General features: G+C 38.0%; 1 protein-coding gene across 6 annotated transcripts in view; it reads right to left on the minus strand.

The window, feature by feature from the left end:
* Positions 1-17,158, minus strand: part of SATB2 (SATB homeobox 2) — a 203,309-nt gene that overhangs the window by 80,362 nt on the left and 105,789 nt on the right. The window lies entirely within an intron of this gene.

Raw genomic sequence — 17,158 nt, forward strand, 5'->3', positions numbered from 1 at the left:
ATGTAGTCTAACAAAATCTGTTTTTTAAAGTAAAAATTCCTCACAGATTTAGTAATTTTTTCCTTCAGTTGAAAGTGTTTGATAGGATAATGCAAAAGCGTATTAATATAATGTTAAAGAACACTATTTGGAGTGGTTACATGCTGGAGAGCAGAAAAGTATTCACCTATAAAACAAATTTTTTAAATAACTGCCCCTCTTATACACAAATAGTGCTTGTAAATTGGTATATGGTTTACAGTGACCGAATCATATTTGATCAAAAAAGTACTGAGTCTCAAAAAATTTAGGAAATTATGCGTGCTGGAAAACTAGTTGAGATGACTCAAAGTGATGACAAAGTCACTAGAATCAAATCACATGCAAAAAATTTGAATAAAATCAACCAATGAACAATAAAGGCAAGGAAAGTGATTATTTCTAAATTAATATTTTTATATAATATGTGATTTTCAAATACATATGTGGAAGTAAATTAATACATTAACAATATGTAAATAGATATCTGATCATTTTATCTATATTTCTAAAGGTTTTATATATTTAAAACTTCTCATTGGGAAAATAGATAAACATCCACATCTTGGGAGCACATTATACTCAGACATATATACAGTATTTCTTCCTGCTTTTTAAAAAAACTGAGTGATTGCTTAACTTTCCTATGAACCCCTAAATAAGTCAAAAGTTTACCTCAAACTTCTTTAAGAGTTCAATTTCCAACCTAATCCTTTCAATGTAATTCATATAGTTTGTATTCACCTTTCCTTCATAAGGTTCAAGGTAAACAAATTATTTTAATCTTATTCTCTAAAGGCAAACATTTTTCAGTCATTGTATTAATTAAAACTTAAGGTATATAATCTGGAAAACCAAATCAAGCAAATGGTTAAGAGCCTTCAAACAAGGTAATCTAACACAGTTTTCATAGAACAGAAGTTGCTATTGTAAGTTCATTATTCAAAGAAGTAAAGAGACCACGGACTGCTTCCAGAGTCAAGTCATACTTTATAGGCAGAAATATTTGTCCTCAGGTAAACATTTGATTTGCTTTTGTTTGTTTGTTTGCTTTTTAATTCAGCCAAAATAAAGGCAAATTCAAGTAGCAAATTATGTTTTCGGGTACTTAAGAAGCAGACGGTTTATCCATTTCTTTTTCTACTTAAAAAGCCTAGAAACACCCTCTTAATGCATACATTCTTTGATCAGAAGCCAATTTTCCAAAATGTCAGTATTTTCATCTTTCAATGACTTAATTACATTTGAGTTACTTTCTTCAGATACATCTAAATCCCATCATTAATAAAAAAAAAACAAATGTCAGAGCTCCATGAAACCTCTATGAAATTGGTGCAGTAAGAATCAGAATAATGTCAGTCCATAGTCCTTTAAGATTATACATAATAATTCTCCTTTTTCTTATGAGTCCCAGAGCATTATAGTCTCATATAGTTAAGAACAGTAACTATGGAAGCATCCTTAGAGACATGTGGTAACACCATGAAGTACTAACTGATTAGTAAGCCACAATGAAGGCATTGCAAATGCAAAACACTACACATGCAGGTAGAGCACAACAGCCAGAGAAGTCGGCCGCAGAGATACTAGGAGGAGAGAGAGAAACCCTGCCCACTCCAAACAAAGCGGCCACTAACTTGATTCAGCCAGTTGTCTTTCTCATATTGTCATTTCTTTAGATTTTTTTTTCAAAAAAATGAAAAAATCTGGATTTTTACACGATAGCTCCTAAATTTAGGTATTGGCAAACAATTCTATTTTCAAAACACAATAAAAGCCAAACAAAACATTTCTGAAAACTAGATCCTGCCCATCCATGGGCTACCAGGGTCAAAATTTTGTCTAGGAGACTAAAGACACTCCCTATGTTGTTAAAGGAAAAAATATTCAACAACACTTGTTAAAGATGTTAAGGCAGACCTTATTCAGGACCATCGCAATAGGTATAAGGACCACAGCAATGGGATTTTACAGTGGGGAGAGAGATTGGGCCCAACTGCAAATACAGCATGGGCAAGTGGGAATTTATAGCCAAGGAGCAGGGTGGAGGTCAGGGGATGGAAAATTACTAAAAGGAAACCTCAGGAGTAAGTGGGATTCTGGTTAAACCAACCTAACAGGATTCTTTGCTGAAGACAGGCTAGGGTGATCCGACATCACCTGGGGGATGGTGGAGGATGAGGAACCTGATGAGAATGAGATATCGAGGGTGATCAGATACAAGGCTGGGGGGTTCTGGTTAAACTGACTTAGCAGGGTTCTTGTAAAACTGGATTTTACAAGGAAGTGCACAGATGGGCCTAGGAGACGGTTCAGGAGCCTGTCTAAAGTTTGGTCAAGCAAAGAATCTTTGTCAATGTTCTCCAGTCCCTGACAGCTCTATCAATAAAAGCCAAGTTTTTCACTTCCAAAAATAAAGAAAAAAAAAAAATCACCCCAACTTTAAGAATGCCTAAAAATCAGATGCTCACCAACAGGCTGCATCTCTCCTGACCAAGGTGGTTCATGGTTTCAGGAACGGTTTGCACAGATTTTGCCAAATCTGAAACACTTTTTCTTTTTTTTCTGCTGCCACTCTTATACTGATAATATCAGAATTATATATATATATATATATATATATATATTTTTTTTTTTTTTTTGGCGGTACGCGGGCCTCACTGCTGGGGCCTATCCCGTTGTGGACCACAGGCTCCGGATGCGCAGGCTCAGCGGCCATAGCTCATGGGCCCAGCCGCTCCGCGGCATGTGGGACCCTCCCAGACCGGGACATGAACCCGTATCCCCTGCATCGGCAGGCATACTCTCAACCACTGCACCACCAGGGAAGCCCCAGAATAATAGTTTCACCTCTTATGTCACAGCAGATGAAATACAAATGCTTTAAAAAAAAGTCAGAGACGCATCAACAATGTACCAGACTCAATCTGAAAACTGAGCCTGGGCCTTCAGTATTTCTTTTCCCTTTTCTTTCTGGCCTTGCTTCCTTCCTGCCTTCCTTCCTGCCTTCCTTCCTTCCCTCCCTCCCTCCTTCCCTTTCTTCCTCCGTTTTTCTTTCTTTCTTTTTAAATTTTTTGAAAGTAACCACAATGACTGAAATGTAGACCTAACAGCAGTGCCTGATTTTGTGTTTTGCTTTTTCATTCTGATAGAAAACATCATGTTAAGTCTATCTTAAACTAAACCAAGACCAAAGGTAACTCCCTGGCTCTGAGGGCCCATCTTATCTCTGCAATACTCAGCCATGGATCAGAAATCCTTAAAAACATGAAGGATAGGGCTTCCCTGGTGGCGCAGTGGTTGAGAGTCCGCTTGCCGATGCAGGGGACATGGGTTCGTGCCCCGGTGCGGGAGGATTCCACATGCCGCGGAGCCATGGCCGCTGAGCCTGCGCGTCTGGAGCCTGTGCTCCGCAACAGGAGAGGCCACAGCAGTGAGAGGCACGCGTACCGCAAAAAAAAAAAAAAAAAAAAAAAAAAAAAAGAAGGGTAAAAGGTAGCACTGCCTCTCGTGACGAACGCAATGTTCACATTCACAACAGAAAATATTCTCAATAAAGCCAAAATGCTTACTTATTGAAGAGACATTAAAAACACAACTGCTTCCAGGACTTTACATCAGAGCTGCAATTTAATTCAGTGAATTTGATTCTACGGTTGCCTAAGTCCTAAAGGTAATCTGTGGAGCGGGAAGTGCCTGGGAAGGAATGATTACCCCAGCTTCAAGTACGAGTCCCCAGACAGAGTGTGGCTTGAGGCTGTTGAGGCAAGTGGGGCTGAAATATTTCTACATTGGGTAGCTGAGCAGCTCTCTGTACCTATTTCAACCTCTGGAGGAGGGTCCCAGTCCTAGGGCCTTGCCGGTGGATAATTCAGATCTGGAGTCTGCTCAGGTTTCTGAGAAACTCACAGTTCCAGTAGGACCTTGCCAATTCCTTTGAGCTTTCTGGGATTGAGTTGAAAATTGCAAAGACTGGGAAACAATTATGTAACCACCCTCTGAGCTTCTGGAGTTCTATATAACTCCAAAGTAGGAGAGGCCTTTGCAGCCCTGTATTAGAATCCCATGGGCTCCTGAAGCCTTTCCAAGCTCAGAGAGTTGACGTTCTAACCAAGAGCACCCTATGAACATTAGCTATTCAATGTCCAAGACCGCTGGCTATGGCAGGTTGTTCATAGATGAGAAAGTGACACTCCTCCCCATGGATTTATCCACATTACAATGAAAAGATATTTGGTTTAAAAATCTCATTTTATTTCATGGATTTTTTTTTTTTTTTTTTTTTTTTTTGTGGTACGCGGGCCTCTCACTGCCGTGGCCTCTCCCGCTGCGGAGCACAGGCTCCGGACGCGCAGGCTCAGCGGCCATGGCTCACGGGCCCAGCCGCTCCACGGCATGTGGGATCTTCCCGGACCGGGGCACGAACCCGTGTCCCCTGCATTGGCAGGCGGATTCTCAACCACTGCGCCACCAGGGAAGCCCTATTTCATGGACTTTTAAGTACATCTTAAAGTCAAGTACTTATTTTAATAATCACAAATCCCTGATATATACATATGTATTTTAGGTGGTTGCAAGAACATTCTAAATACTCAAAAAAATATGTTTATATATAAATCTTGTCTTATATTCCTCTCTGGCATTTAATTTTTTATTATAATTTCTTTACTGCAATTTTGGGTAAATATGTTTTCAGCTGTTGGGAAAGATGTATGGTATAATAGTTAAAAGCAGAGATTTCTAAGCCAGACTGCAAGGGTTTAAATCTCAGCTCTACCATTTGGTAGATGTGTGACCTTGGGTAGGTTACTTAACTTCCCTGTGCTTTAGTTTCCTTGTGTATTTAATGTGGGTTAAAACTTATGCCTACCATGTAGGATTACTGTGTGATTAAATGAGAATATATATCAACACTTAGAACAGTATCTGGCACTATGCAGTTTACCATTACTATTACATTCACCTTGCCTGTATGTGTCTGTGTCTGTGTCTGTGTCTGTGTCTGTACTGGCATAGATGGATGGATGTAAATTGTACATTTCAGTTTTGCACTAGGTCAGAGATACTCAAAATATAGTCCCTTGAACCATCAACATCCATATTACCTGGAAGACTCTTAGAAATACAAATTCAGGATCTCTTAGAGTTCTTATGTATACCAAATTTCCAATGATTCTTATGTACGCTAAAGTTTGAGAATCAATGTCTATATCATTTTTGCTTTTACTTACTGTCTTTTGAGATTATACAAAATACAGCTGCCAGGTGATTTTTATGCATGCTAAAGTTTGAGAATCACTGTTCTATACTGTCTTTGCTTTTATGTTGTTGTTGTCTTTTGAGATTATACCAGACATTTATAACTGTCACATTCCATTTTTTCTCTAAACCCTAATGACATTAAGGATTCAATCTGACTGAACATTCACTATCTTATAAATGTATCTAAACATTTAAAATTTTCTTCTCTATATTTTTAGTTTTTGTTGATGATTAGTTTAGTTTTTGCTATACTGAAGAGCATTGACTGGACCTGATACTAGAAAACTGCATTCAAATCTACATTCTAACTCTTACTAGCTGTGGGGTCTCTTTGAGCAAATTGGAGATTCTCTGGATCTCAGTTTTGCCATAGGGAAAATATTATTATCTTAGAATTGTAAGAGTAAATTTTAGATGATCAGTGTCTATGTGAAAGTTCTTTATTAAAGTGCTACTGTAAACTTCAGAAAATATCTATATAATTATGATTAACAGATTAGGCTTGACATTTCAAAATTTCCTGATTAGGACATTCTGACCAATGTCTGCTGTTTCCCAAAGGTCATCTAAAGAACTGCAACCTTTCCTTTGGTTTAAGTAACTATGCCACGTTACATCATGTTACTTTTTAAAACAAATCCCTACAGTTTAGAAGAATTCGTTGTCAATTTAGAATCACATGCTTCATGGCATATGCAGGAATATGTTAGATTCAGCTTTTCCAAATGAGGCTTAATAGTACATATCCTGACCTTCAAATTAGGAGACAGGAGAATAGATGGGAAACAAAATGACAATCTCACAACTCTTGAAACTAAATTTACAGGAATGCTATATAAATATGGCTTTAAGTTTCAAAATTTATTATAAATAAAAAATGGAAAGAAAACTTAAGGAATAAAACATGCTTCAAATGTATACATGTAACATTTACATTAACCAAAAGAAAGAAGGAAAGTGTCCTACAGTTTTTTTAATTGAAGCATAGTTGATTTACAATATTGTGTTGGTTTCATGTGTATAGCAAAGTGATTCAGTTATACATATATATGTATATATCTATTTTTTTGATTCTTTTCCATTATAGTTTATTACAACAGTATTTTTAAAAAGCAAATGTTTAATGGATTGCTTTCATTTTCCAGGGAATGAGTAGGTATCAAAAAGGTCCTAACTAAAAGAAATACACACACACACACACACACACACACACGTTTTTCTTCTTCAGTTTAGTGTTTCTCTGTTAGATTTCATTATTTTTATTACATCTATATTTGCTATAGATGCTATGTAAAGTAAACCCAGTAAAATTTCAATACTCCAAATATACTCCAATGACTTTATGCCTCAAAGTATACTTTCTGAAGAGGATTTATGAGCAAAAGGTAAAGCATCTGATATGTAGAGATGTCTGTCAATCAAAGCAAGATAGCATAGGATAGGTGAAAAGAAGAGCAAACTGGGATTTTTAAACCTGAGTTCTAACTAGCTGGGTGATCATGGGATTACCTGTAAAATGAGAAAGATTACTGTAAACTGGTTTTAAAGCAACCTTCCAGCATCTTGATAGCATCTCAAAGAGTACTGCTGCTAGGATTTTCAAAACAATTCCCTTTCTCAGAATAATTGCTTCTGTTTTTTGACTCTTCGGCAAAAATTCAAGACTTTCCCAAGATATCTCTCTTTGTGAAACTCCCCAATGCAACAGGAATAACAGTAGATTACAGTGGCAGTAGCAGCAGCTGTAGTATTGCTCTTGCAAGTTTATCTATCAATACTGCTTAAAAGACTGATAATTTTTTCCAGAACTATGAACCTAGTGTTTCAATGCAAACCTTAACACAATTGCCTTTGAGAAATAAGCCCTGGGGTTTTGTCCATAGTTATAATGAGTGGAAAGAAATGAATTGGGTAAAAGGCTTTGCACTGAGAAATTTCTGGAATTTCTGGCCTATGGATTTTTCCTTAAACCATTAAGATGCTTATGCAAATGTAAACAAGAATGAGTGCTAATGGATTCCTTAATAAGTGAACACTGCAGTATTCCCCAGAACAAATCCTGGAAACCCTGGATAGAAGAATATAAGCCAAATAAAAAAGGCTAGTGCATTTCTCTGTGACTCCTTCAGCCTCAAAAAGTACTCTGGAAGTGATTCTACAAGGTAAGACATAGGCTGGCCATTTGGCACTCTTGGTGGGAAAGTTGCCAATCAAATCTACAATTTTGAATGGGCACCCAAACCTTGAGCACAGGGAAAAGATATTCTTGAGTGTATCATTGCCTTGGACTTCCAAACCTCCACCCCAAGTTCCCTGCTCCCATGACGCTAAACTCCAACATTGGACCCCAATTTTAAGGATAATGACCCTGTCTAATACCAGAGAAGTCAGGTAACTTGTTCAGGGACAAATAGCAGTCCAAATGTAGACAAACATTTAGGAAAAATTAAGATGATTAGGACTACTGGCTCTAGCCTCATAAGCATAATAAACAAAATCACAAGACCAGTGAAAACTAGTGGGTTTTTTTTCTCTTTTTCTGCATAACTCAAAGTGAAGTTCTCGGGACCTAAACGTTTCACAAGTACTTTTGTTGTATTTCCTTTAGAGAAAAATGTTTTTATTATAAGTGCATTGCAGGTAACATCAAGCCTTCTACCACTTATATAGTAGCTGAGGCACTGAGCTAAACCCTTTACACATCGCTGTCATGTAATTCTCACATAACAATTGTATGACATAGATATTATTATGCCCACGTTATTGAAGAAGAAGTTGAAGCTCAGAAAAAAACAATGTCGCAAACCTATTAAAGCAAGTAGCAGAAATCAAACCAATGTCTTTAGGACCTTTAAAGTCTTTGTTCCACTGCTTACGCTAAACTGCCCAACTTGGGACATGTGGTTGTTATTAATTTTAGGGTTCAAGTCAGGACTCATCAACTTTTCGACAGACAAGCCCTGCTTTCTGTTTGTATGTGTGTGTGCATGTACACATGTGGTATGAAAATGCATAGGTGACATGATGAGTGGCTGAGTTATCTGAATGGTGAGGGCTCAACCTGAAGCCTCCACTCTATGCCCTGTAAATCTTCCTGATGTGACAGACTACAGAAACCGGTCAGTTCTAAACAGTGAGGAAATTACTGATTCTTCCCAACTGAATGAGCTAATCACTAAAATAGGATTATTCGCGTTTGCTTGTTTATTGTTTTAATTCATATGATAGATTTTTTTTAACATCCCCTTCTATTTGAGTATTTATTTATTTATTTATTTTGGCTCTGTTGGGTCTTCGTTTCTGTGCGAGGGCTTTCTCTAGTTGTGGCAGGCGAGGGCCACTCTTCATCGCGGTGCGCGGGCCTCTCACTGTCGCGGCCTCTCTTGTTGCGGAGCACAGGCTCCAGACGCGCAGGCTCCCTAGTTGTGGCTCACGGGCCTAGTTGCTCCGCGGCATGTGGGATCCTCCCAGACCAGGGCTCGAACCCGTGTCCCCTGCATTGGCAGGCAGATTCTCAACCACTGTGCCACTAGGGAAGCCCCGATAGATATTTATTAATCAACTACTATGTACCAGAATGATGACAAACCCTACAGATAGAGTACTGAATAATACTAGCTTGAAAGAACTCCATCTATAGATTTGCTTCAGACAATTTAACTGAGTATAGATGGGCCTGTAACAACTGCCTATGATATAAAATGTATTTCTATTTGATGATAAAACATAGCTCCTTTCAATCCCTATTTTGTTGTTTATTAGCAGCTCATTCTAGTCATCTGTAATACAATTTCACACTCACTCTATTTATTTTCATGAATCCTTCCATTCTTTTATTTTTCTTGCAGCCAAAAGGCTTCGTCCCCAAATGAGTGTCATCAGCAGAGTCCCACCTGACTGATGAAAGACATGAATCACGCAACTGAGAGCTTTTGAAAGTACTTTTTATAAACTCTGCAAATATGAAGTGTTTGTCTGAAACAGGTAACCAACAAAAAATAAAATGGGGTATGCACACTCATGTAACATGGTAATAACCTGAGAATCTCAGGAAATCGCAGTAAATTCATATATGATTGAACTACTATATGAAATTGGTGACATACAACAATTTTGACCTACGAAAATGGCATTTTCATATGATTCAATCTGATATTTATTTAGACTCCTCTCTCTGAACTAGGCTACACATTAACATTAAAAAGCCCTACTGTCCACCCAAAGTCTTTCACTGAGTTAAAACTCTTTTTAGAATGTAAACATAACACTAATTTTCCTGACAAACCAGAACAGCATCCTGTCTGCCAACAATGAACATGCCCAATCACTGAAAATACTTCTGACTTATTCTCTCCTAGGCAATAACTGTAGGTACAAAGTCAATTTGTTATATAAAAACTGCTTTTCTGTTAACACAAACATAGACAGACATGATCTCAAGAGCTAAAGCCAATATTCCATATATACCAGATACAAATCCCACACTATTGGAAATTAAAAACAAAACTATAACCAGAAGAGTTCACTATATATAATTAAAGAAAATATTAGGAGTCTGAAAGGGCTGAAGGGCAAAAGAAAAAAATAAGTCTTTTAGGACTATGAAATCTGAAGATTTTTTTCCCCTCTAAATTTGTTAAAGAGAATCTGTCTCTGGGTTGAGAACTTGCTTGCAAAGTCTTTGCCTAGAGCAAGATATTCAGAGCCAACTTGTTAACTCCTAATAAAACAAGACTTGGAAGGAAAATGCTTCCAGCCCCAAAAGTGAAGTATACCAGCCGGCATTGTGATAATACCATATGACTGGTTTTCTTAGGTATACTTTCCCCTTATTATCAACTTCCTTTTTCCATCATATTAAGATCCACAAAAACATATATTATCTACCATAAAGCAACTTGAAGCTGAACATCTTTGTTTTTTGACAATAAAAGTTCATAGGACCCATTATGTTCCATGGAAAAAGTAAGGGCTTCCCTGGTGGCGCAGTGGTTAAGAGTTTGCCTGCCGATGCAGGGGACACGGGTTCGTGCCCCGGTCCGGGAAGATCCCACATGCCGCAGAGCGGCTGGGCCCGTGAGCCATGGCCGCTGAGCCTGCGCGTCCGGAGCCTGTGCTCCTCAACGGGAGAGGCCACAACAGTGAGAGGCCCACGTACTGAAAAAAACAAAAAAGTAAGAATTGTCCTCCTTTACTGTGTCCGAATGCTATTGTCCCTTTTGGTTTCAAACAATGCTTTATAATAGTTTGATAACACTGATCATTTCAAATATTCCTATCGCTTTCTGTATAGGTTAAAGCTACTTATATCTAATAATATCTTGATTTTTACTCTTTGTTTTAATTTAAAACTATCATTTCAGAGGTGAATTCACACATGATAGGAAAAAAATGACATTTCAGAAACTTAACATTATCATTCAGGAGCATTCTATGTGGATTAATTCTTTAATTCAACCTAATAAGGAAAAGTGAATCAAAGAAATAATCAACCCATAATTCATTATTTTCCATTAGCCATTCTCTCTGATATCACAGGACTTAAATGTTTGGGGCCATTATTTTAAGTAAAATACTCAATAAACTAGCTGGAAACACCTCAAAGGGATGTTTTTCTTAGGCTACATAAATGGTCCCGAATTTTTACTTAACAAAGGTGTTACTGTCTCTTTCAGTGGAATTGATTAACAATTGCTAAATCTTTAGCTCAATAACTAATTAACAGAAAAAAAAGAATGATTTTAACCCGATAACTAATTTGCTAAGGACACTTGTAATATGAATTAAACAAGCAAAGGTTTTTTTTTTTAAATATATATATTTTTCCAGACCTTCTGAGTTTATTATGAACATGTATATGTGATTACAACATGTTACAACTTTCATCAGACTTGATATATTTATGACATCTTTCACTTCTGCCCCAACCTCCAAACCTGACACAAGTCCCCAAAGAATATTCCTTTTTACCCACTGACTTCCTACTGCAAGTCCTTATCACTCCTAACATAAGTCTCTTCTAACCTTTGGGAGATGAGGGCTCTACCAGAAAGTAGGCATAGAGGGAACTTACCTCAACATAATAAAGGCCATATATGACAAACCCACAGCCAACATTGTTCTCAATGGTGAAAAACTGAAACCATTTCCACTAAGATCAGGAACAAGACAAAGGTTTGCTTTCTTCTCTCAATTGAGACGTCTGATAGCAAATAAGATTTAGTAACAATATAATATGTCCAAAAATAAAACTGTTCTAAGTGCATATGTTCAAATAAACTCATCTATATTAAATTCAATTCTATTAATATTTACTAAGCATCTACAATATACAAAGTCCTATGTTCACAGGGCTTGGAGGATGGCACAAAATGGATGAGTCCCCCAGATGTTCTTTCAAGGGATTTTTGGTCTCGTAGGGAGATTATTCAAGAATCAAAATTACTACAGAACATGGAACTTGGAAGGTGACAGCTTGAAAGGCCAAATGTTAGAACTCATAGCCTGGCTTGTACTCCAGATGATTCTAGATTTATGTCCATTCCCTTGAGAGTTCAGAAGTCCAAGATCAGATAATCTCAAATTCTTGCATAGGGTAAGAATCATATCACCAGTCAGACAAAGAGCGAGTTAAACAACTGTCTCCCATAGACAACTGTCATTGTAGTCCTAGCATCTTACATAGCACTTATATTTAAGAGCTTCAAGCACCTTGCAAACATAAGTGCTTTTCAGCTTTTAGCTCTGTAAATCATCTGAGGAAACACAAATAATAATTTTTATTGAGTCTATCAAGAGACCAAGAGAATTCTCTGATTTTAACCTCTGGGTTTCCCCCAAATAAAAGGATGTCGCCACAATCATACCAGATTTTAAATAAGCTGGATATTTCCTGGTCTACACACAAAAGGTCTCATTTCACAACTCGGTAGATGCTTCATCAAGCACCACCAGATCTTTTGTTTTTGAGTTTTTAATTTTGATTCTCAGCAAGACAAAAGGAAATCTGAAACTATGAGAAATCTAAAGCTCACTATAAGAAAAAGCTAAGAACTAAAGAGACCTGGACCACAACCCTTAACTATGTCATCTCAGCTCAACTCCCTGCTTCTCTCTCATTGTTTCCCAAACGTAGTTGGTCCAGAACCTGTTTCAGGGCTCGCCACCAAGCCCCCATACCAACCATTCTCTCCTTCACTGCTAGATAATCACAACAGCCCACCCCCACCCCCACCATATGGCATGAGCTGCCTCATTCTCTAGCACTCACTCCATCTCCAAAAACTTGTCTCCTTATCCGTCTTCCTTCCTTTCCTCCAGGCTCTGAAGCAAAGCTATTTCTCTTTCTTTCAAAGGCAAATCATCTTCTGTGCCCCATTCCTTCCTAGTTTGTGAACTGTTGCTTACCACCCCCCCTTCCCCTTCAGAGCCCTTGGCCTCCTGTGGCTCCATCGTCTTTCTCCTGAGTATTGGGGTGGGGTGGAAGTATAGGTACACTTAACCCTAATGCTGCAGTTAGCTGCTCTTATATCCTTTCCTCATTCACTCAGTATCTGCTATCCTCATTTCCGTGCCACCTTCCATCTCAGATGCATATAGTTTCATTCTCTCTTTGTTCTCACACGACAGGGGAAATAGCTCCCTTCAATGTCATTATGGTCCCTTTTTTGGCCAAAGTTAAGAGCCTCCAATCATCTCTTCTCCTTCTCCTCCTCCTGTCACCCTTCATAACATTTCTCCACTGGTAACCCATCTTCCCTTGGCTTCCATGAAATCTCACTTTCTTCCTAATCATGTCTTCTTAACCCATGGTCCTTTTACCTCTCAAAGCTTCCAACTCCTCCTGTCCTCACTCTCCCCTTCAGAGAATCCTCTTTGGGTATCATTTTAACTATTACATCTAAAAAATTAGCTCCAGAATCTATTCTCTATTCCTGTCTTCTGGTCAGGTGGCTCCACACCTTGAACAGCCCAGTGGATATTTCTACCTAGTTCACCAACTCTCACTGAAGCATCAGCAACTTCCTCTCAGTTTATATCAGCCCATTTCTGTCAAAACCATCAAGAGCCACTTAAGCTCAAAACCTTGGACTCTACTTTGATTTCCCTTTCTCTTCCCACACACATATTGCATTGGTCACTTCTCTCTTTCTCATTCCTGCCACCAGAGCCAAAGCTCTACCTCCCTCACCATCTTACTGCAATAGATTCTATTTTGTCTGCATCCTCCAGGATGTGCACACCACCCCTTCTCCCTCCCATTTGCCTCCCCTCCTGCCATAAACATATTCATATCCATACATGGTTTTAGATGGCTTCTAGAGTATGTGTTTGGTTTTTTTTTTTTTTTTTAAACCACCATTTTCATTATTGCTTCATTGCTGAAAACCCTTCAATGATTCTCAGTCTATCTCAACTGGGCTTTCAGAGTTCCCTAAGATGTGTTTACTACCTTCTCAACTTTATTTTTCATCACTATAACACGAACACTGCCCACAGCCAGGTCCCAAACATTTCTGCTCTTTCACCAATGTTTGGTGCCACCATCAGTCCCACACCCTGCCATGCTGTTATCTGTTCCTTTTCACCAATCAAAAATCTTAGCCATTCTGGGCATGTTATATTACAGTATCATGATAAATGCACTGCCATTCTAGATGTACTGGACAACCACCCATAACTTCCGAAATATATCATGCTCTTCTGCACCCCTGCATCTATACTCATGAACTTGCATTTGCCTGAAATGTTCTTCCTTCTCCTTGTCCTCTCTGCAAAACTCTATTTGTCCTTAAGTTATAACTCATGTGCTACTTCTTCTCGAATTATCCCCTGACACCCAGCAGGTAATTTATGGACCTTTCTCTGTGTTACCACTATACTAGTTTATACCACTGTTATATATTTGCCAGATATACTTATATGGCCACACCCCTGCTAGGTTGAGGGCAACACAACTAGAGGTAGGAACCATATCTTAAGTGTTTCTGAATGTCTCTCACTGCTTCTAGCACTGAATATGGGCTGTAGTAGAGATACTCACTAAACATTTTATTTAAATGAATTATCTAATTGTGACTAACTTTCTTGCAAGGAAGGACCAGGTAATGATCCCCACTTAAAATCCTGCCAGGTATATATAGTAGATGCTAAAATTTCTTTTTGAATGATAGTAAAATATGTTATATTATTAATTATTTCATAGAGAATGTAGGCTTTTTGAAACCAGGAATTGTGTCTTATAATTCTTTCAAATAGTAAGTATAGATGATGAATGGATGGATGGATGGATGAAGAAAGGAAGGGGTTAGAAAAGCAGATCCTTTTTCCCTTTCCATTCTTTTTTAAATGGCTTATAAATATGAGAAGATAGCAAGTTTGTTTCTTTCCATCTACAAACCACACTGTTGACTAATGATTGTTTTTACTTCTTTAAACATTTATGAATAAACACATTCAGGCTAAAGAAGCAGCTACCAGTACAGCTAGAATAAGCTTCTTAAGATCCAAGCAAGAAATGAGTCCAGGGCTTCCCTGATGGCGCAGTGGTTGCGAGTCCGCCTGCCGATGCATGGGACACGGGTTCGTGCCCCGGTCCGGGAAGATCCCACATGCCGCAGAGCGGCTGGGCCCGTGAGCCATGGCCGCTGAGACTGTGCATCCGGAGCCTGTGCTCCATGGCGGGAGAGGCCACAACAGTGAGAGGCCCGCATACCACAAAAAAAAAAAAAAGTGAGTCCACATCTGAGCTTAGGGTCCAAGGCATTCCCCACGTACCATTCTTCCACTTGGTGACACTACCAATAAGCTCCTAATTGGAAGGTTAGGAAGCGTAAGGTGATCAATGAAGGCACATCAGTGATTACCAGTGTAAATGGACAAGGCTCTTTCAATTTTTGGAAAACCAGTAAGATGGAAAGTGCTTGTTTGCAGAAGGGATGTTTCTATTTCAATTAATCTAATATATATATATAATTCAAGGATTTGATGTTGTCATTACTTTACACAGGTGCAATATAGGCAGAGGGCAGACAAACTTCCTTGCCAAGCACTTAATTTAGATCCAAAACTGAAAGCAAATTTCTTTCATGACCCAGAATAATTAGGTAGACAAAAGTTAAGTTACTGGTAGGACAGAGAAGCAAGAGGGAGGAGATATGGGGATATATATGTACATGTGTAGCTGATTCACTTTGTTGTAAAGCAGAAACTAACACACCATTGTAAAGCAATTATAGTCCAATAAAGATGTTAAAAAAAAAAATGTTAAGTTACTTTTACCTCATCAGAGCTAAACAACAGCAGAGGCAGAAGTACCGGCAGTTGATTAAAGGCATTGTCCTGACCACCATGGCTAAGCAAGGGCTGCCTTATGGAACCAGGTCAGCGGACACTGATTTCTCTATTCAACTTCGAGGCACCACTTTGTAAATGACACAATCATTTTTGGGTACAAGAGGTGCTTTAAATGTGGTAACATTATATCATTTCAGCTATAATGATCATAATTACTTATTTCTTTTAATCACAACGTACTTAACCACTTTAGTACAGAGAACTAGTTCAAGGAGTTTAATTTTCATTCAACATCTAATCTTCGTGTTTACTGAAACCCTTCACAGGCTTTGTTTACTGTCTGTTGCTGGCCTGGACGTTTGATCTTGCAAGACTAGATCAGACAGGGTCAGATAAAATACTGATTACTAGGATAAACCAGGCTTGAGGAAGTAACACTTGTTTTTAAAATCCTCATTTCTCCCAGCTTTTTAATATTTTGCAAAATAAGCTCAAATAAACAAACAAAATTAAGACAACTAGCAATCAGGGGCTTCTTGAGCAATGACTGAGAAAAGGAAAGTGATGGGGATAATTTTGCTTTCTGGCCACAGTACAGGGTTTGGTTAGGTCCATTCATTCTAGTGGTATTATTTTATGACACAAATAATTTTGAGATATTCACTAGAATTGTGTGAACTTTCAATGACCCCTTAATTCTTGTGACGTATTAAATACTTGAAATTGACCTGACCAAAGACAGCAGTTCATTTTGCTTTTGGTGCCAGATGAAAAACACTTTAAATATAAACTTATTTTCTTTTAAATTATTAATTTTTAATTAGGGAACATTTAAAATATATGAGTGCTTCTTTGTTAAGGTACTTTCTTATTCTTATAAGATCCCTTGCAGAATTACATTGCCATAATAGTATAATTAATAATAGTACTGCGCATAATTGTCACTTAGTTTCATACAACTGATGGGGCAAGTGTATGTCTAAATAGACTTAATCCAAAAGAAGAGTGAGGTTAAAAATATTGTTTTAATAAAATGTGTAGAACCTATGAAAGAAAAATTGATAGGTAAATCCCACATAACCCCCAACATTCTTGAAAATAATTAATAGCATGAATGTTTCTAGGTCCCGGTGGATTATCCTTGGGTCCAACACTAAGACGCCTACACATTAAACAATGGTTAATATTGGTCTTTTTGTTTTGTTTTGTTTTTCCACAAAATGTATATATTTTTCTGAATCCTGGGAGCTTATGAGCGCTGCATTGTAAAATCTAGGCCAGAAGCAATTACAGTATGAGATGAACAGCAATTAAAAAAATGCCATCTGAACCAACCAACTACCACATTCAACCACTTCATTTTCTTCAGTATCAAAAACTCCTGGGAAGCAGGTTCATGGCTCTGAACTTTAAAACCAGAGTACACAAACTGTCTCCCCATCCATCCTGAATTAACACTAATGTTAACTCAAATATGTCTGTGTCAACTATGATTGCCTTTGAAATTAAAGGAAAAAGGTAAACACCATGTGCTTTGCTGTGATCACTGGGGAAAATAATGTTAACATGCTAAGCCAAACCA

Source organism: Kogia breviceps, chromosome 2 (assembly GCF_026419965.1).
Source record: "Kogia breviceps isolate mKogBre1 chromosome 2, mKogBre1 haplotype 1, whole genome shotgun sequence".
In the NCBI taxonomy this organism is placed as follows: domain Eukaryota; kingdom Metazoa; phylum Chordata; class Mammalia; order Artiodactyla; family Physeteridae; genus Kogia; species Kogia breviceps.